General features: G+C 40.9%; 1 protein-coding gene across 2 annotated transcripts in view; it reads left to right on the plus strand.

Moving 5' to 3' along the window:
* Nucleotides 1–15,062, plus strand: part of FBXL7 (F-box and leucine rich repeat protein 7) — a 165,004-nt gene that overhangs the window by 111,110 nt on the left and 38,832 nt on the right. The window lies entirely within an intron of this gene.

The raw sequence follows: 15,062 nt of genomic DNA on the forward strand, positions 1-15,062 counted from the left end.
TTTTAATGAACTCAATCTTTTTCTTTTTTTTTTTTTTTTTTAATTGCTTCTGAAATTCATTTTGTACTATGAAGGAATCATTTGTTACAGTGTGAATCATCTGGTAATCAGTGACATAGAGTTCAACTGGCAGCCGGTTACCAGAGGTGGTCTCTGTGGGTTAATGCTGGAGCCAACAGTGTTTAACATCCACGTTAACAACCTGGATCATGGTACAGTGTGTGTTCTTGGCTAGTCTGTGCATAATACCAGACCTGGGGAAGTGAGTGATATGCTTGAGGGGATGTGAGCCTCCACAGCCTGGAAGAATGGCCTGACCAGATCTTCAGGAAAGTCACCAAAGAGAAATGCTGAGTCCTGTACCTGAGGTGGAACAACTCCATACAGAAATGCTAGTGGCCAGCTGACAAGAAAGCAGCTTTGCAGACCGTGTTGGGGAACATGAGGCAGCAGTGTGCCCTTGCACTGAGGAATCCCAACTGCATCCTGGGCTGCGTTAGCACAAGCATGGCCAGCAAATTCAGCAGACTTGTTCTTTCTCACTTAGCACTTATGAAGCTATACTTGCTGTACTGTGTTTTCTTTGAGCTCCCCAGTTCAGGAAAGGTACTGATGTGATGGAGGCAGTCCAGTGAAGAGCTGTCATGGTAGTTCAGGGCCTCGAGTACCTACCTGACAGGGCACGACTTGCTTAGCTTGAAGAAGAGATGGTCTTGGGGAGTTCTTGCTGCTGCCTTTGACTACTTAACAGAAGAATAGAGATGAGACGTGGGCACATTTTTCTGACTATGCTTTATGATGAAGGTGGATTAACCTTAGTTGTGCTGTCGCACTGCCGGTGAGGCGAGCATGCTTGGCTCTGCTGTATTTCCTCAGCAGCAGAAGTTACACCTTATGGCCCACCTTTCTGAGGAGAGAAAAGAGTTCTGGGTAAAATTAAATCCAAAAACTAGCTCATAGTTTCTACAGGTCAGGTTCATACATTTTCTTGTGAATACATAGCTACTGACCATTTTCCACTAGTTTTGCTTCATTCTGTAGTTTTGAAAAATCGTTCCTGTCACCTTTTGATTCTGATTCATTACAGTCACCTGGGATTTTTCAAAATTGCTGTAAAAAAATGAGGGTTTTTTGTTTTGCTTTGGTCATTGTTTATTTGAGAAGCTTGGAGGTTTTTTTGTGTTATTTTCTTTTGTGCTTTATTTTTTGGGGGCGGGTGGGAGGTGGAGGGGGTGTTTTTTTTGGTTGGGATTTGGATTTTTTGTGAAGATCTTATTTCAGAAATGTCATGCTGCTTCCTGTCCCAACAGTGCTGTGTAGTCACACAGGGAAGAAGGAGAATGAAGGGTATTTGGAGGGAGAAACAGTGTTTAAGTAGAAATCCTGGAATGACCTTCAAATGAGACAGCTTTTGCCCAACCCTTGGTAAAAACACAAAATTATCAAGAAGAATCTAATGGAAAAGGGGCAGCAGGAGTATGGCTTGGAGGAATTGGTATTAATAGCAGACTCATTTTACAGTTCCTAAGAAGGAGAATCTTGCAGTCTAATGCTCTCTGAATAACAGACAACTATAACTTCTTTTTCAGTCACTTTGATACCGTTCAGTGTTATTAAATCTGCCAAGTAAATTGATTACGTAAACTTAAACAGTAACTGCTTTGGAACAACACTCAAAGCAAGAAACTTGGAGTCGGGTCTGGATTGCCTCTTTCAGAGCAGGAAGATGAGTGTGAATATCTTTGTGAGAGCAGTTATTTTTAATGTATTGGAAATAGTTTAATTTTAAACTTGCTTACATTTGAACTACCAGGCTGAAGAAATTATTTCTTCATTAGTCTTAAGAAGATGAGCTTCTCTGTTTAGAGATTAAATGAACTGGGACAAATGAGACCAAATGGCTTTTCCCAAATGTTTATGGACTGTAATAGTGCAAGTTGTCATTTCAGAGTGTCACCTGCACTTTTCCTTAGAGTTTGCTTTCTCTTAAGAGTTTAGTAGAATCTTGAAAGTGATGTTTTTGTTCTTGTTTTGGATCTTTTATGTTAAGAGTCAGGGATCTAAACAATATTTTTCACTTGCGCTCTACTTCTAATAGTCCTAACAAGACGTCTTCTCATTTTAATCTTTCTTTCTTTACCCTCACAAGTTTATTCCCATTCACGAAAAGCCATGTGAAAGTTCTGGCCATTTTGCATTGATTTATTTGCTTGATTTTTCTGCCTTAACACTCTGTACCTCTCATGTCTGATGACCATCTACCTTGCAACTTACTGTTGCTTCACAATTGGAAGACCTCTTTTGCTATTGCTCTTCCCAGTCTCTTTGGAGTTTCCACCATGCAAATTGTGAGGAGAAAAAGGGTTATTTTCTGTTTTATGTTATGCTGTTAAGATGTTTTCTTCTAGCTTACAGCTGAAGGAGAGAAGCATCATTCTGGAATGTGCGTGGTGGAAAGTTCATGGCCATTCTGCCTGTCTGAGGTACTTCTGAGGTTGCTGTTATCACTAGCATTAGTCAGATGGAAAGTAGTTTCTGTAGGTGTGTTGGTAAAACATAAAGTGGTTTTTCTGTAAGCTATAGGCTCATGTTCACTCTACAGCTGTAGCAAAAGTTGAGATGTATTATATCGTGTGTTGTATATTGTATCAGTACTGACCACTGGTAGAAATATGTCCAGAGCATGGAGGAAGACTGACAAATATTTTGCTTGCTTGGTAAACTAGCTTGAAAAATGTGGGAATTGAGACCTAATATTTGTCAAATGATTCATCAGTGAACTGGTGTCAGAAATACCACTGAGCAGTTTCCAGTTAGAAACTGCTGTAAGGTGTCCTCTGATTCCTTGCTAAGTCAGATTACATGAGGTCATAGTTGTTTTATAGGGGCTTCTTCATGGATTTCTTCTTCAAAGCTCTTGAATAAGTGCTAACATACACAGCACAGAAGCTGGCTCAGGAGAGCTCTCCTGTATTTCCACTTCAGTAAGACTGAAAATCTTCTTGCTCCATCTGCTAAGTGGAAACCTAATTGCCCTGAAGTTTACCTTACTCCATAGTTGTTTCTTCTGGATGATGTAAGACAAATGAGTATGCAACTCTAGCAGGTGACAAAGAAGCAAAATGCAGAGTTTTAACATGTGTTTTGTCTAATGAATTATCTGAAATTTATTATGTGTTTATTGGCTTTTTTGCATAAAGTTAATTCTCACCGAGACTGCTTATTTAAAGTGCCAAACGTCACCCGTCAATGACTGGACATCTTGAATTCCCTCTGGGGACTAACATTTGCAAGGTTAATCCCTCTTCCAGTGTGTAATTCTTTCCAGATAACTTCCAAGCCTTCATGTCTGCATTATGCAAGTCACTAGTTGCATTTTGGCTGAGAGTTGTTTTCATCTGAGAGATCTACAACTGGTGCATTTTGCTGAACTAAAGTTTTCTTTTTCTGACAGTCACTAAGGTTGCATACATAAGTGGCCTGCAGTGGGCCATTAGCAGAAATTAAGAGGACATGACTCAGCTGCCAGTCTGCAAAGCAGCATCAAGGCGATGCTTTCTTCTGACTAACCTTTAGTGACTTAGGGACAGTGTAACTTGCCCCTGGCTGGCTGGCTGGCTTTTGAAGTGTTGCAAAAGCTCTACCAGTGTTGTTTCGCTTGCTCTGTTCCCGACCAATATCGTATGACTGGCGTTCTCCTGCCACTATCATCCAAGTTCTGTTATGTTAGAAGAAAATTATCCATAAAATTGTAAAGCCAACTGCAAACTCCACAAAGTTCAGATTTCTTGTCTAGGCTTTTGGTACAGGTCTGATAATTTGTTAAGGTCTATTTTTGATTCGGGAAAAAGATTCCCAGAACATATGAAAATATGTTATGCTAGGAAATAATGGCATGAGTGAGACTTTTCCACTTGCAAATGAACATATTGGCGACTCTCATCGTACACATGGGTTTAAATACACAACAGTTTTAAGTTGTACTAATTCTCTGTATATGAAGTATAATGAAACTTAAGTGAAAACAAAACCCTGCTGCTGTTTGTTTTGTTTAGATATTGGCAAAGTTTGAAGCATGCTTTTTCTTTCTCCTTTCATAACTATTTCATTTAAGTGCAGACGAAGTTAACCAGGAATTATTCTGTTCTCATTTGCAACTGAAAACAGGCATCTCTACTGTCTGTTGTTAAGGTAAGCACAGTATTAGTGTATTACAGAATATTCTTTTCCTGATACGAAACTCTTCTTTTTTCAACCTTATGATTGAGAAGTTGAGCATGTAAGAGTGGGGTTTTTTCATAGTTTGGGGGTTTTTTTTAGGAGAAAAAGAATTGTTTTAGAATGAACAACTGAAGTAAGTGCTATAAGTCTGTGAAGGTAGCATGTGCACATCTGATTTCTTCAAACTTAGTACCCTAAGTATCAGCATAATTCATCTTCATTTCCCCCCCCATCTCATACTGTGTCCACGCTTGAAGTCGTCGTTCTGACTGGTCTGCACTGCACGTTGACAGAACCTTAGAGCCTATTAATCAAAGAATGAGAAATCTTCAGGGGTTGAAAAGCATGTGCTTCATTATTTAGCTTGTCTCATGGTGCATTTGTGATAACTTTTATATTCCTTCATACACCACATCTAGTTAGCCTGAGCCCTCTGAGCTGCGCCTTTTCTGCTTTAAAGCAGAAAGCATATGACAAATGTGTATTACCCCAATATGTCAGATAGCTTTCTTTCAACTTCTTCCATAGCTGTAGATTGACAGTCAAGGTATGTCTTTGGTCAAGCTTTATGAGGATGAAGCTCTCCATTAAATCATAATCCATTTCTCAAACTATACCATGATAGCGTATCTTCGTATGTGTCTCAAGGTGGTGAGACTTCTAAGGATCTTGAAGACACAATCTTTTTAATTATAGGCACTTTTAAAATGATTACTTATGTATTCTGGATTGCCAGCATTATTTTTGTCTGCCTCATAGCATTTTATTTTTTTGTTCATCACTGTTACGTCTGCTACCTTATACGTTTAAAGTTGCGAGTAACTTTTTCCAATAATTACTTTCATTATTGTGGTGAGTAAGAGGATATAAAAACAAGGGACATTCACTGCAGCTACAGGAGCCTAATCTGAAACCAGATGCTGTGCTGGAATAGAGCAGTGGAGAATCAGGCCCAAAGTAATGATTGATTTTAATTTATTGTAAACATGGGATTTTTTTCGAAGCAGCAGTTTTTTGGATGAAAAGTACCCAGAATGTCTGAATTGACTCTAACATTACAGCCATCCAAAACATTCATAATAAAATCCAAACCAGCTCGAACATACTTGGTTTTTAGTGTTTCATTATAAACCCTTAACTCAGCCAAGGTTAGCAAGCCTCTGAAAATCTGGCCAGAACTGTGAGGGAATCTAAGAATGAGAGAATCTAGGTCATTTTATTCTTTGTGGATGGAAACATGTAAAACTTGACAGTTTTACATGGTTTCAGCTTTTCAGCCAGGCAAAAATTCAAAGTTGAATTAACTTCAAGTGAGCAATATAGCTAAAATGAGTGGCCTGTTTCCTATGTTTGACTTGTGTCGTCCAGCCCCTTGTCTGAATTGACTTAGGTTCCGGTATCTTGCATTGGATCCATGAAGGCAAGAACAGCACTCATCATTAATCGAGGATGTGGCACAAAATAAACCTGGAATTGTGGTCTTTATTTGGCCTCTTAGGGCATTGTTTCAGAGCACATGGCAAAGAGGGAAGAGAACTAAGGCAGGTTTTCTAGGAGAGGAGGATGAGCTGACTTTCCCATCAACGCTGTGGTCTGTTGCAGTATGTGTCACAGGGCCTGGGAGGGGGGCACTTATTGGAGCTATTGCTCTGACTATAAGCAGAATGCACAAGCTAGGCACACACAGGCCAAGATTTTCTGTCTCCAACACAGTGCTCTTGTTTATCCTCAGCCTTGGCATGTTTCTGGTGGGTCCTACCAAGAGGGGAAGAGTGTACCTGGTATGCTCACTGAGCGGTGATCTGGGGAAGAAGCCTGTTCTTAGCTGAGCTAGTGGAACATACGATGTCATTAAACATGAGATTTGGTAGAATTCCTTGTAGTCTTCATCTGTAAGTATTAGGAATGCATTAATGAGCAGGTAAATAAGTTCTTAGAAAGTTTATACTCTGGTGATAGAGGGCCCTTTTATTTCTGGCAGCATATTGCCAATTTGAAGCTTATTCAAAGGTCAGACAATCCTGGTTGGAAAATACAGGTGGAAAGTTGCTGCCCACATCTTGCTTCACACTTCATTGGTCTTATCCTGCATAAGTATGGTGTCACAGGTCTTCTAAGTGCAGTAGAGAAACCTACATGGGTACTGAACCCTTCACTGACAGCAGACATGCTATGGGCTATGTTGTAGGGGACTGCACACAGAGAAAATATTCTGTGCCTACATTTAGTAACAATTGATAAATCTTTTTCAGAGTATCTATTGTGGCTGTAGTGAGTATCTGGGAGAACTCAGGAAGTTTCACAACACCAAAAATAATGATTATGATAGCAGTCTTTCGTTGGAATCTGGAAGGAGAACCATGGTTTTGTATCATAAATCACCAGACTAGGAGACAATTCAAAGTACTAATTATGTACAAAGTCACTTTGGATGCTGCGATATTAGTGCTAAAATTACTCTATTGCCTCAATCAGCAGAAACTCGTGGCAGGTTTTTTTGGTTAGTTGGTTTTGTGTGCGTGAGGGAGGTATTTGGCTTTTTGTGATTGATTGATTTTTTTGAGTAAGTTTGAAGCAACCTCATCTTCAGTGCCTCTGCCAGTAGGAGTGGTCTGCAGAGAACATCTGGATAGAACTGTAGAAAGTAAAAATGAAATGTGATTGTAAGACATCCAGGGAAGGCAGTTTGTCTTATCGCATGAATAGTCACAATACTTTCTTCACATGAGAACATGAGGAAAAAAAGGGATGGTAAGGGGGTGAAGCAGCCAAGCACTCCTGTCCTGATGTTACTTTCAAAAAAAGGAAGAGAGCGGATTTTCATTCAGCCCCTTTATTTCATCGCTTTAAATTGCCGCTAAGAGCTTGCTGCTTTGTAGAGGGGGAGGCCAGACTGGTAGCTTGCAGTCAGCTTCCAGGCTGCTCGTTTGTTTCGTTTAAACTCTGCTGTTCGCTTGTGCTGTTGGGCGGCGAGGTTGTTGCCAATCGGGTTCCGTTGGCTCCCTCTAGTGGGAAAATAAATAAGGCAGCAGCGGCCGTCGTCCGCTGCTGGTTGTTTGCAGGCGAGCGGTCCTTTCCCTGCTCCATCATCTGTATGTTTCAGCATTTTGTTGTTTTCACATTTTCCACATGTGTGTGTTTCTGTATCAGATCGGGCTCCTGCTTGCATTCCTCACTATGTTTTTAGCACACCCCCAGAAGTTTCATTTCCAGAATCACACCGCTGATGAAGCTGCAGTTGCAATGGAATGTATAGTTGTGCTGTCAGTGATTAGAACCAACTCCTTCAGATTTTTGTAATGAAACGTACCTCCACCTTTTGTTCAGTGGCCAATATTTGCTTTCTTCACTTCATTGCTTTGTTGGCAATGTTTTTTGTTTTTCCTCTCTACCAAGATTTCACAAAGATTTTTACTGCTAACATAGATTCTGCAATTTGTGAATTCTGCCATCCGATTTCCGATGTTAAAGACTAAATTTCTGCAAATGCCTCTTAATGGCCTGGAGTAGGTTGTCTTCTGTTATAGTAGGATGGGAAACCTTGCCCTTGTCAGCACATCTTCCCCAGGCTGCTCCAAGGCACTTTTTCACATGTCATTAAACTGGATCATCAAATATTTAATGAGTATATAAATAAATAAATAAAATTGCACTGTCTTTGTTCTTAAAATGAGGGATTAAAACCACTCTGTTTGTCTGGCTTTAGAAACATCGGTCCCTCCGACTGAAAAGCTATATGCTTAAAGAGAGCTAAATGAAAAGCTGTATTAGGTTGCTAGAGGGCTTTTAACTTTTTTCTTTTTGGCAGTTAAGATGTAGTTGGTAACTATTAAAAGAACAGTTGTTTCAGTTGTTTTATTTTTGTTGGAGTTTTTTTTTAGTTGATTTTTTTTTTTTTTAATTTTCAGTGTGGCTTTCAGAACTTATTTAAATTACAAAAGATGTGAAATATTTTGCAGAATATTAACCAGAATCTTTACAGTTAGCATAGGTTAACTGCAGGCTTGGTCATGAAATTGAATGGCGTTGAATGGTATTGAATCTAAACCACTGACATCTTTGTCCTCACTTGTGTAAGATTCAATGATCAGTAGACATGCTGATCTTTCTGATGGCCACCCTTTGTTTCAGCTTTAATCTGGAGTCTACCTCTGTTTTGTTTTGCCAACATCCATTCTTGCTGGAGATCTCCATGTGAGCTGTTGCTCTATGTTTGGTCCTGTCCATGCCTGCTATTCACCTGGCCAGTCCTGAAACATGTTCAAAATGCCTTCTGGCCTAAAGCTGTTCCAGAGCTGGTGGGAGCTACAGAGGAGAGGAAGACTTGGGGCAGGCATTTGCTCCTCTAACATACTTAGGTTTATTTCTGGTCTGCATCAAATGAACCCCGTCACTGGAGAGCTTGGACAGTCCCCAGGACATGTCTGTAGGTACCACCATCAAAAGCTGTGTAGCTTAGGCAGTGGGGTGCACAAACAAAGTAGAAGCTTTTAATCAGCTTTTATTTTGATTATTTTTCTCAACTTCGTAGAAGCTCTAAGGAAAGAAAGAAAATCATCTGAGTTTATTTAATATTTTGGGTTTTGCCTCCTTGTCAGCCAAGTTAGAGAACCAGCTGAAAATCTTCCATCTCATTCCAGCTGGCCAGTCTCTGCTTGGAGCAGAACCGCAGGTCCGTCAGTTGAGTAATTTCGGAAACTGCTGATCCTCTAGGGACGTTAGGAGATCGCTGCTTAATGATTTTAAAGGATTTTGAATATGCATTTGTTTGCAGGAGAACTAGTTGTTTAACCTCTAGTTCTAGTGCAGTCGGGCATGCTGAGGAAGTGTGACTAGGCTCACTGAGACGAGCGGTAACACTCACTGCTGCCTGATGAGCCAAGAAGCAAACCACATTCCTCTCCAGCACTGCTTGTACTGACCAACCCATTCTCCGTCAAAGGATGGTGCTCCATTGGAAGTCAGGATCCAAGGGGAGATGCTGGTGCTCTCCCATCTCTCAGTTCAGTTTGGGAAGCAAATGAAAATAGACTGACCACAACACCAGAAAATGCACTCTGAGCTGTACTTACCATCCACAGAAGAGTTTTGTCTGGAAATATCTTCCTGGGTTTTGTTGTTTTTTTTTGTCATTATATCTTCAAAGGATAGGTGCTTATGCTTGGACTCTAAGGAAAATCTAAATACACATATATGCCAATTAACTTCTGACTCATCACCCAGGCTGTTGATAGTGTAACTTGGCTAGGCAGTGAAATGGTTTGCCTAGCATTACAAAGTGGGCATTGTCAGAGCTGGGATTGGGGTGAATGTTTCTGGGTTTTGCTCACAGTGATTAATACCATCAAAGTAAATCCTGGAGCCTCTGACCTTGGTTAATAATTTTCATATGTCAGTAAGTGCTTAATGTAGCAATGTGCTGGGCAAAGTAGGGAAACATCTATTGTGTTTTTCCTAATTTTGGTTTTCAAGACGCAGTATTTTTTTCTCAAAAGGCTCAACAACATCAGATGGTGTCTCACTCTTGGGTACGTACAAGTGCTGTGGTAAAGGAACAGTCTGGGTTTTAACAGCATGTATTTTTTCCATATTATGAGCTGCAGTGTGTATGTCTTAATCTCACCAATCAGATTGTTGTTTTTTTCTGTTTCTTGCTCACTTGTAAAAGCCTTACATCATTTTGAAAGCGGTCGGTTAAAGAACTGCTCTCCCTTCTGCAGACAGGGTCGAGCTGTAAGGCTTTGTTTGATACAGACTAACTTTTGGAGCTATTACACATATAATCAGCAGGGATACATTTCCCCCAGCTCTTTGCTGAGCAGAAAGTTGCCAGATAATTTAATAGCCTTATTTTTTTCTTTCAGTTTGTATTCTTCAAACTGTCCATCGGATTCTGAATCGGTGAAGTAATTTCCACATGCAGATGGTTTATGCCTTCATAAATGGGCTTGCTTTTCCCTTCTGGATTCCTAGAGCCAATTAACAAATGAAGCCATAAGCCAGTGACTAGTCAGCCGTGCATGCAGCCTCCCCACTCTGTTCCAAGCTTCTCCCACCTCCCCTACAGACAGACAGGCCTGTCCACACTGGCAAGGGCTGCAAAGGTGCGTGCAGGGCAGTTGTCAGGGCAGGTAGGTAGCAGCTACATCAGGGCTGCTTCATCCACACAGTTCTTGCCCCAGGCAGTCGCTGAGGCCCAAGGAAAGGTCATGTAGTTTGAGGACCTTCTGAGCACCATGCACGGCAAGACAGAGCGGTTGCTTTCTGCTCTCTTCTTCCCAGGCTGCTGTCTGCTAAAAACAGATTTCAAATGAGTAAATTGGTGTTTGGATCAGGAAACTACTTTGAGGCTTGCTACGCAGGACAGGAGGGTGTGAGGCAGGTGGTCTCTCAGCAGCTCTGGCTGTCTCTTGCTCTCCAGCTACAGCATGGCCTTCTCCTGCCCAAGGCCCCAGCGAGGCGGCTCATGTGCTGCACACATGTCAAGCCATGGAGGAGGAGGGCTGGGAGTCTGTGCTGGGTCTGCTGCTGGCCTGCGGCTTGGTTGAGAGAAGAGATGAAAGCAGAAGAGCAGATTTCTTTTCTGTGGATTATTCTCCAGATGGTGATTTTGCATGGCATCAAGTCAGCACAGAGGACATAAACAGGCAAAGCTCTTCAGATGTTCCAGTGCGGCAGCTTGATGAACGCAGCAGGGAAGACAGAGATGGCAAGAGCAGATGAAAAGATGCACAGGCACCTGGGGAGGTTTGGGTTCCTGGAACCAAAGGTTCCAGATATTATTGAACTGCAGTGTTCCTTACGGTAATTAAATGGTGCGCTTTCCTTTTTGGGGGGGAACATTTAGCAAAAAACGATTAAATTCTATGGAAGATGCTGTCCTTGTGCAATAGCTCTTGCACTAGGCAGATAAATCATACTTTATTCTCTGTTGGGTTGGGTTTTTTTGCCAGTGTTCCTCTTTTATTCTTTGTAGTTATCCAGGGATATTGCTTAAATGGCTGCAAAGATGGTGGCAGGATAATTTTTCTTGAAAAGTTGAAACCGAATTTATCCATAACAGTAATTATTTCCAGACCTTGCTGGTGATGAATCCAAAAGAATACTAATCTCTTCAAAAATGTTGCAAAATAACTTTTGAGTTTCTGTGAAGTTAGGCATTTCTTGCAACAGAAAAGACTGTCATGAGCACATTTTCTCTCCTGCACAGTTGGGAGCCACAGAACATTTATTCCGTATATGTGTGCAGATCTTTTTTTAGAACGCTGCATATCAGCTAAAAAGAATAATGAAGGGAATGCATCTCAACATTTGACAAGTTGTTTTAGGGCTTAGTATTTCAAATAAAATCAAACAATTTTATTTCTAATAAGAATGGCTTCCACCGTTTCCAAATCACAGAATCATGGAATGGCAGGTTTAGAAGGGACCTCAACAACTCATCAAGTCCAGTCTCCCTGCTAAAGCAGGTACCCTTCAATGGGCCACACACGTAGGTGTCCAGATGGGTTTTTAATGTTTCCATAGAAAGAAACTTTACAACCCCTCTGGGCAACCTGTTTCAGTGCTCCATTAGCCTTGCTGTAAAGAGGTTCTGCCACTTGTACAGAACTTCCTATGTTCAAGTTTTAGGCCATTGCTCCTTGTCCAAATGTTATATTTAATCATATGTTTTATATCCAAAGCTGAGTGGGCCTCTATCAAGTCTGTCTTTTCCTACTGGCATTTAGAAACAATTACCCTGAACCTCCTCTGTAAGATAAATAGCTTGAGCTGCTTAAATTTCCTAGTTTGATTTGGCTCTATCTGATTGATTGATTTTTTTTCTGATCTCTCTTCATTTCTTCCATAGTACTTGTGTTACGGACAGCAGAACAGTGTGATATGCTAGCAGAAGTTGCCTTACTGCCAAATAGAGGCAGTATTCTCTCTCTGCTTGGCATTTCCTTATCCACGTACCAAACCACAATTCCGTTGTGGTGACTCATGGAAGAAGGTAATATTGGATTATGTACTTTTTCTGTGAAATTGAGAGATAAAATAACCTTCTGGTTGAGCAGAGGAACACTGAACTACAGTCTGTAACAGATGCTTTTCTTGTTTGTGTAATATAAGAGTGATATTTGTAGTGCATCCTTACTGGCTTGTATTCCATGGGAGTCACAAGAAGAATGACAGGATATATGAGGCAGTGCAGATAGAATCCTGATGAGGATCACGTGTACCAGCTGCCAACTTGGCTGATCACAGGAACTAGGAACTTCCAGAACTAAAATCACTGTTTTTCCTGTGCTGAAGAGACAAGCTCCAAGATGAGCTGTGAGGCTCTCTGCAGAGCTGGGGAGGATGTAGAGCATTAAACCGACAAACAAAACCTGATTCTATCCCATCTTGCCTGTCAGAGATTATACTGGTAAGTGTGATGTTTCCATTTCCCATCTGATCTGCTGCAGTCAGCACTTCATTTCTGTTATGTCTTGTAGAAATGTTGTTGATTTTGATTAACTGAAATAGCATCTCAGCACACACTTGAATCTGTGCTGCAGGGACTCCAGAATGAAGGCAGATGTGGCAGGGCAGAGGTGCCTGAGCTGTATCAGTGGCAGCACCTTCGCAATATCTTGCCTTGGACCTGCAGCACCTGAGACATACATTATATTAGCTTTGTCAAGTAGGAACAGACTCTCTTGCTGTTGCACTACAATCCACTGTCTTCTGTAGACCTTGGATGCTACTTCAATGCATAGGTTTAACATCTAGGAATGTTAACATCTAGGAAATCTAAGGCTTAATAGCTAACAAGTGAAACAGATACTTGGAGCGCAGTAGAGCAAGGAAGGAGATGAATAGGGGAGAAATAATTGGAAAAACATCTCTTTCTGTTTTTTGCCTCTAAGCCACCAAGTTATTTTTTAAGAAGTTGAAGGAAACCACACAATCATGCAGTATGTATATATATTTATATATATAAATATATATATATTCATATTTATGGCATATTTGGGATAAATTATGTCCGTCTTAGTGAATTAAAATCTTTCTTACCACAGACTTTACTTGACAATTCTGTCACACTTTGTCCTTGTTCTGATCAGCTTGATTGGCCAAGAGCATTACCAGTCTGGAGGACATCACTGATATTTGATGCCTAATAAGGAGTTCAGAGGCTGCGAAAGGAAATATAAACTATTGGGAAATTCCTAGTGTGTATACAAGCCTAGAAAATAATCCACATTCCTTAAAGACCTTGTTCAGAATGAATCATTAGTATTGCTTAAGTATATCACAGAAAGTTGAGGAGTGCTTGCCTGGCAAGTTTAAGTACTTTGATTTGGGAATGGGAAACAATTAAAAATCACTGCTTGCAGATAAAGGGAAGGATGCTGCTGACTTGGAGGGCAGCACTGATCTGCTGCCTGATTCAACTTTGGCAGGCACCCCACTTTGCAGTGGGCAGTGTGCTTCAAGTTTCAGAGGCAAGACTTGCGGAGAGAGGTAATTTATTTTTTGGACCAGATAGCACCGTATAACGGCTGGGTGGAAGATAAGCTTTTGGACATGCAATCCTTCTTTAGATCCAAAATAGCTGCAGGAATCTTCACAGCTCGTTAACTGTTTAACAGTTGTTTGGAGTAGATGGGCTGCCTTGGTCCAGGCACCCAACACAGAAGCAATTGGCGATTGTAAAGCAAGAGGCAAAGTAGACAAGTGCTGTGCTGTTTTGGAAAAGGTCATGACCTGAATTGCCTGTGAACTGCGGAGAGGCTACCTGGAAAGAAGGAGGGTACCTGTGAATACACTAAGACCAATATTGCTATAGAATCCATGTTTTTGTTTATTTTGTGTTTTGAAATCCAGTAGAACCTATATGAATTTTACTTTCCAGATTCTCTTCTGCAAGGATTTTATACTTTTCTTTAAAGGGTCCAGACTGGGGTCTGTGGGTTTTTTTTTCCTCTCTGGTAACTGGATATTTCTGCCTGTTATCAACTATGAATTCATTTGGGCATCTACTGGCTGCTGTTTCTTACCCACAGAGCTTCCCTTAGAGTGCTTCATCCTCCAGATGACATGTACTGCTTTCTGGATGCACAAGACTTGGCTTCTGTTGTGTAGCTGATTGTACTGCGAAGGGGATATACCACCACAACTCTGGAAATGTGTTGGAAAAATGTGTTAGTCCAAGCATGGTTTAGTTCCTTTTGGCTCATATAATTTAAAAGCATCAATAAATTTCTGATATTATATGAATTTAGCAAGTTGAATTCTTATTTAAAAGTGTAATTAGAGATGGGTGGAGGTTTCTAGTTTTCTTTGAGGCCAGTACGGGTTGTGGTTGCCGTTCAACCTAGCCGAGGTGATCTGGCTGCACATCACCACTTTGGTGAAATGTTCAATCTGGTTTTTGTCTGCCATCACTTTCTTCGACTTGTCTAGCAGACCGTGCAGGGACCATACCTGTACTTTGGCATGGACAGATACGAGCAAAATGTTCAAACTCTATCCTCATTCTCTCATGTTATGCTCTTGTAAATAAGACCAGAGCCGTGTCCCTGTATTGCACTTTCATATAAAATGAGCTCCAAGCTTTTGTCTTGTGAGCACAGACTTCTAGCACTTTGTGTTTGTTAAGTCTTCGTATTATGAATACCTACGTAGAAATTTTGCTAGAAGAATGGGTGCAATGTAGCCCTCTTCACAGCATCATACAGGAAGGAGAATTGATTTATCCTGCAGCAATTCTACGTGCTGCTTTATTCTGTTGCGTTTATAAGAAAGGCTGGTGAGATACCCCATCAGTCAGTTGCAGGATGAAATATGACTTGATTAAGGCCTCCCTG

This window comes from Lagopus muta, chromosome 3, assembly GCF_023343835.1.
Source record: "Lagopus muta isolate bLagMut1 chromosome 3, bLagMut1 primary, whole genome shotgun sequence".
In the NCBI taxonomy this organism is placed as follows: domain Eukaryota; kingdom Metazoa; phylum Chordata; class Aves; order Galliformes; family Phasianidae; genus Lagopus; species Lagopus muta.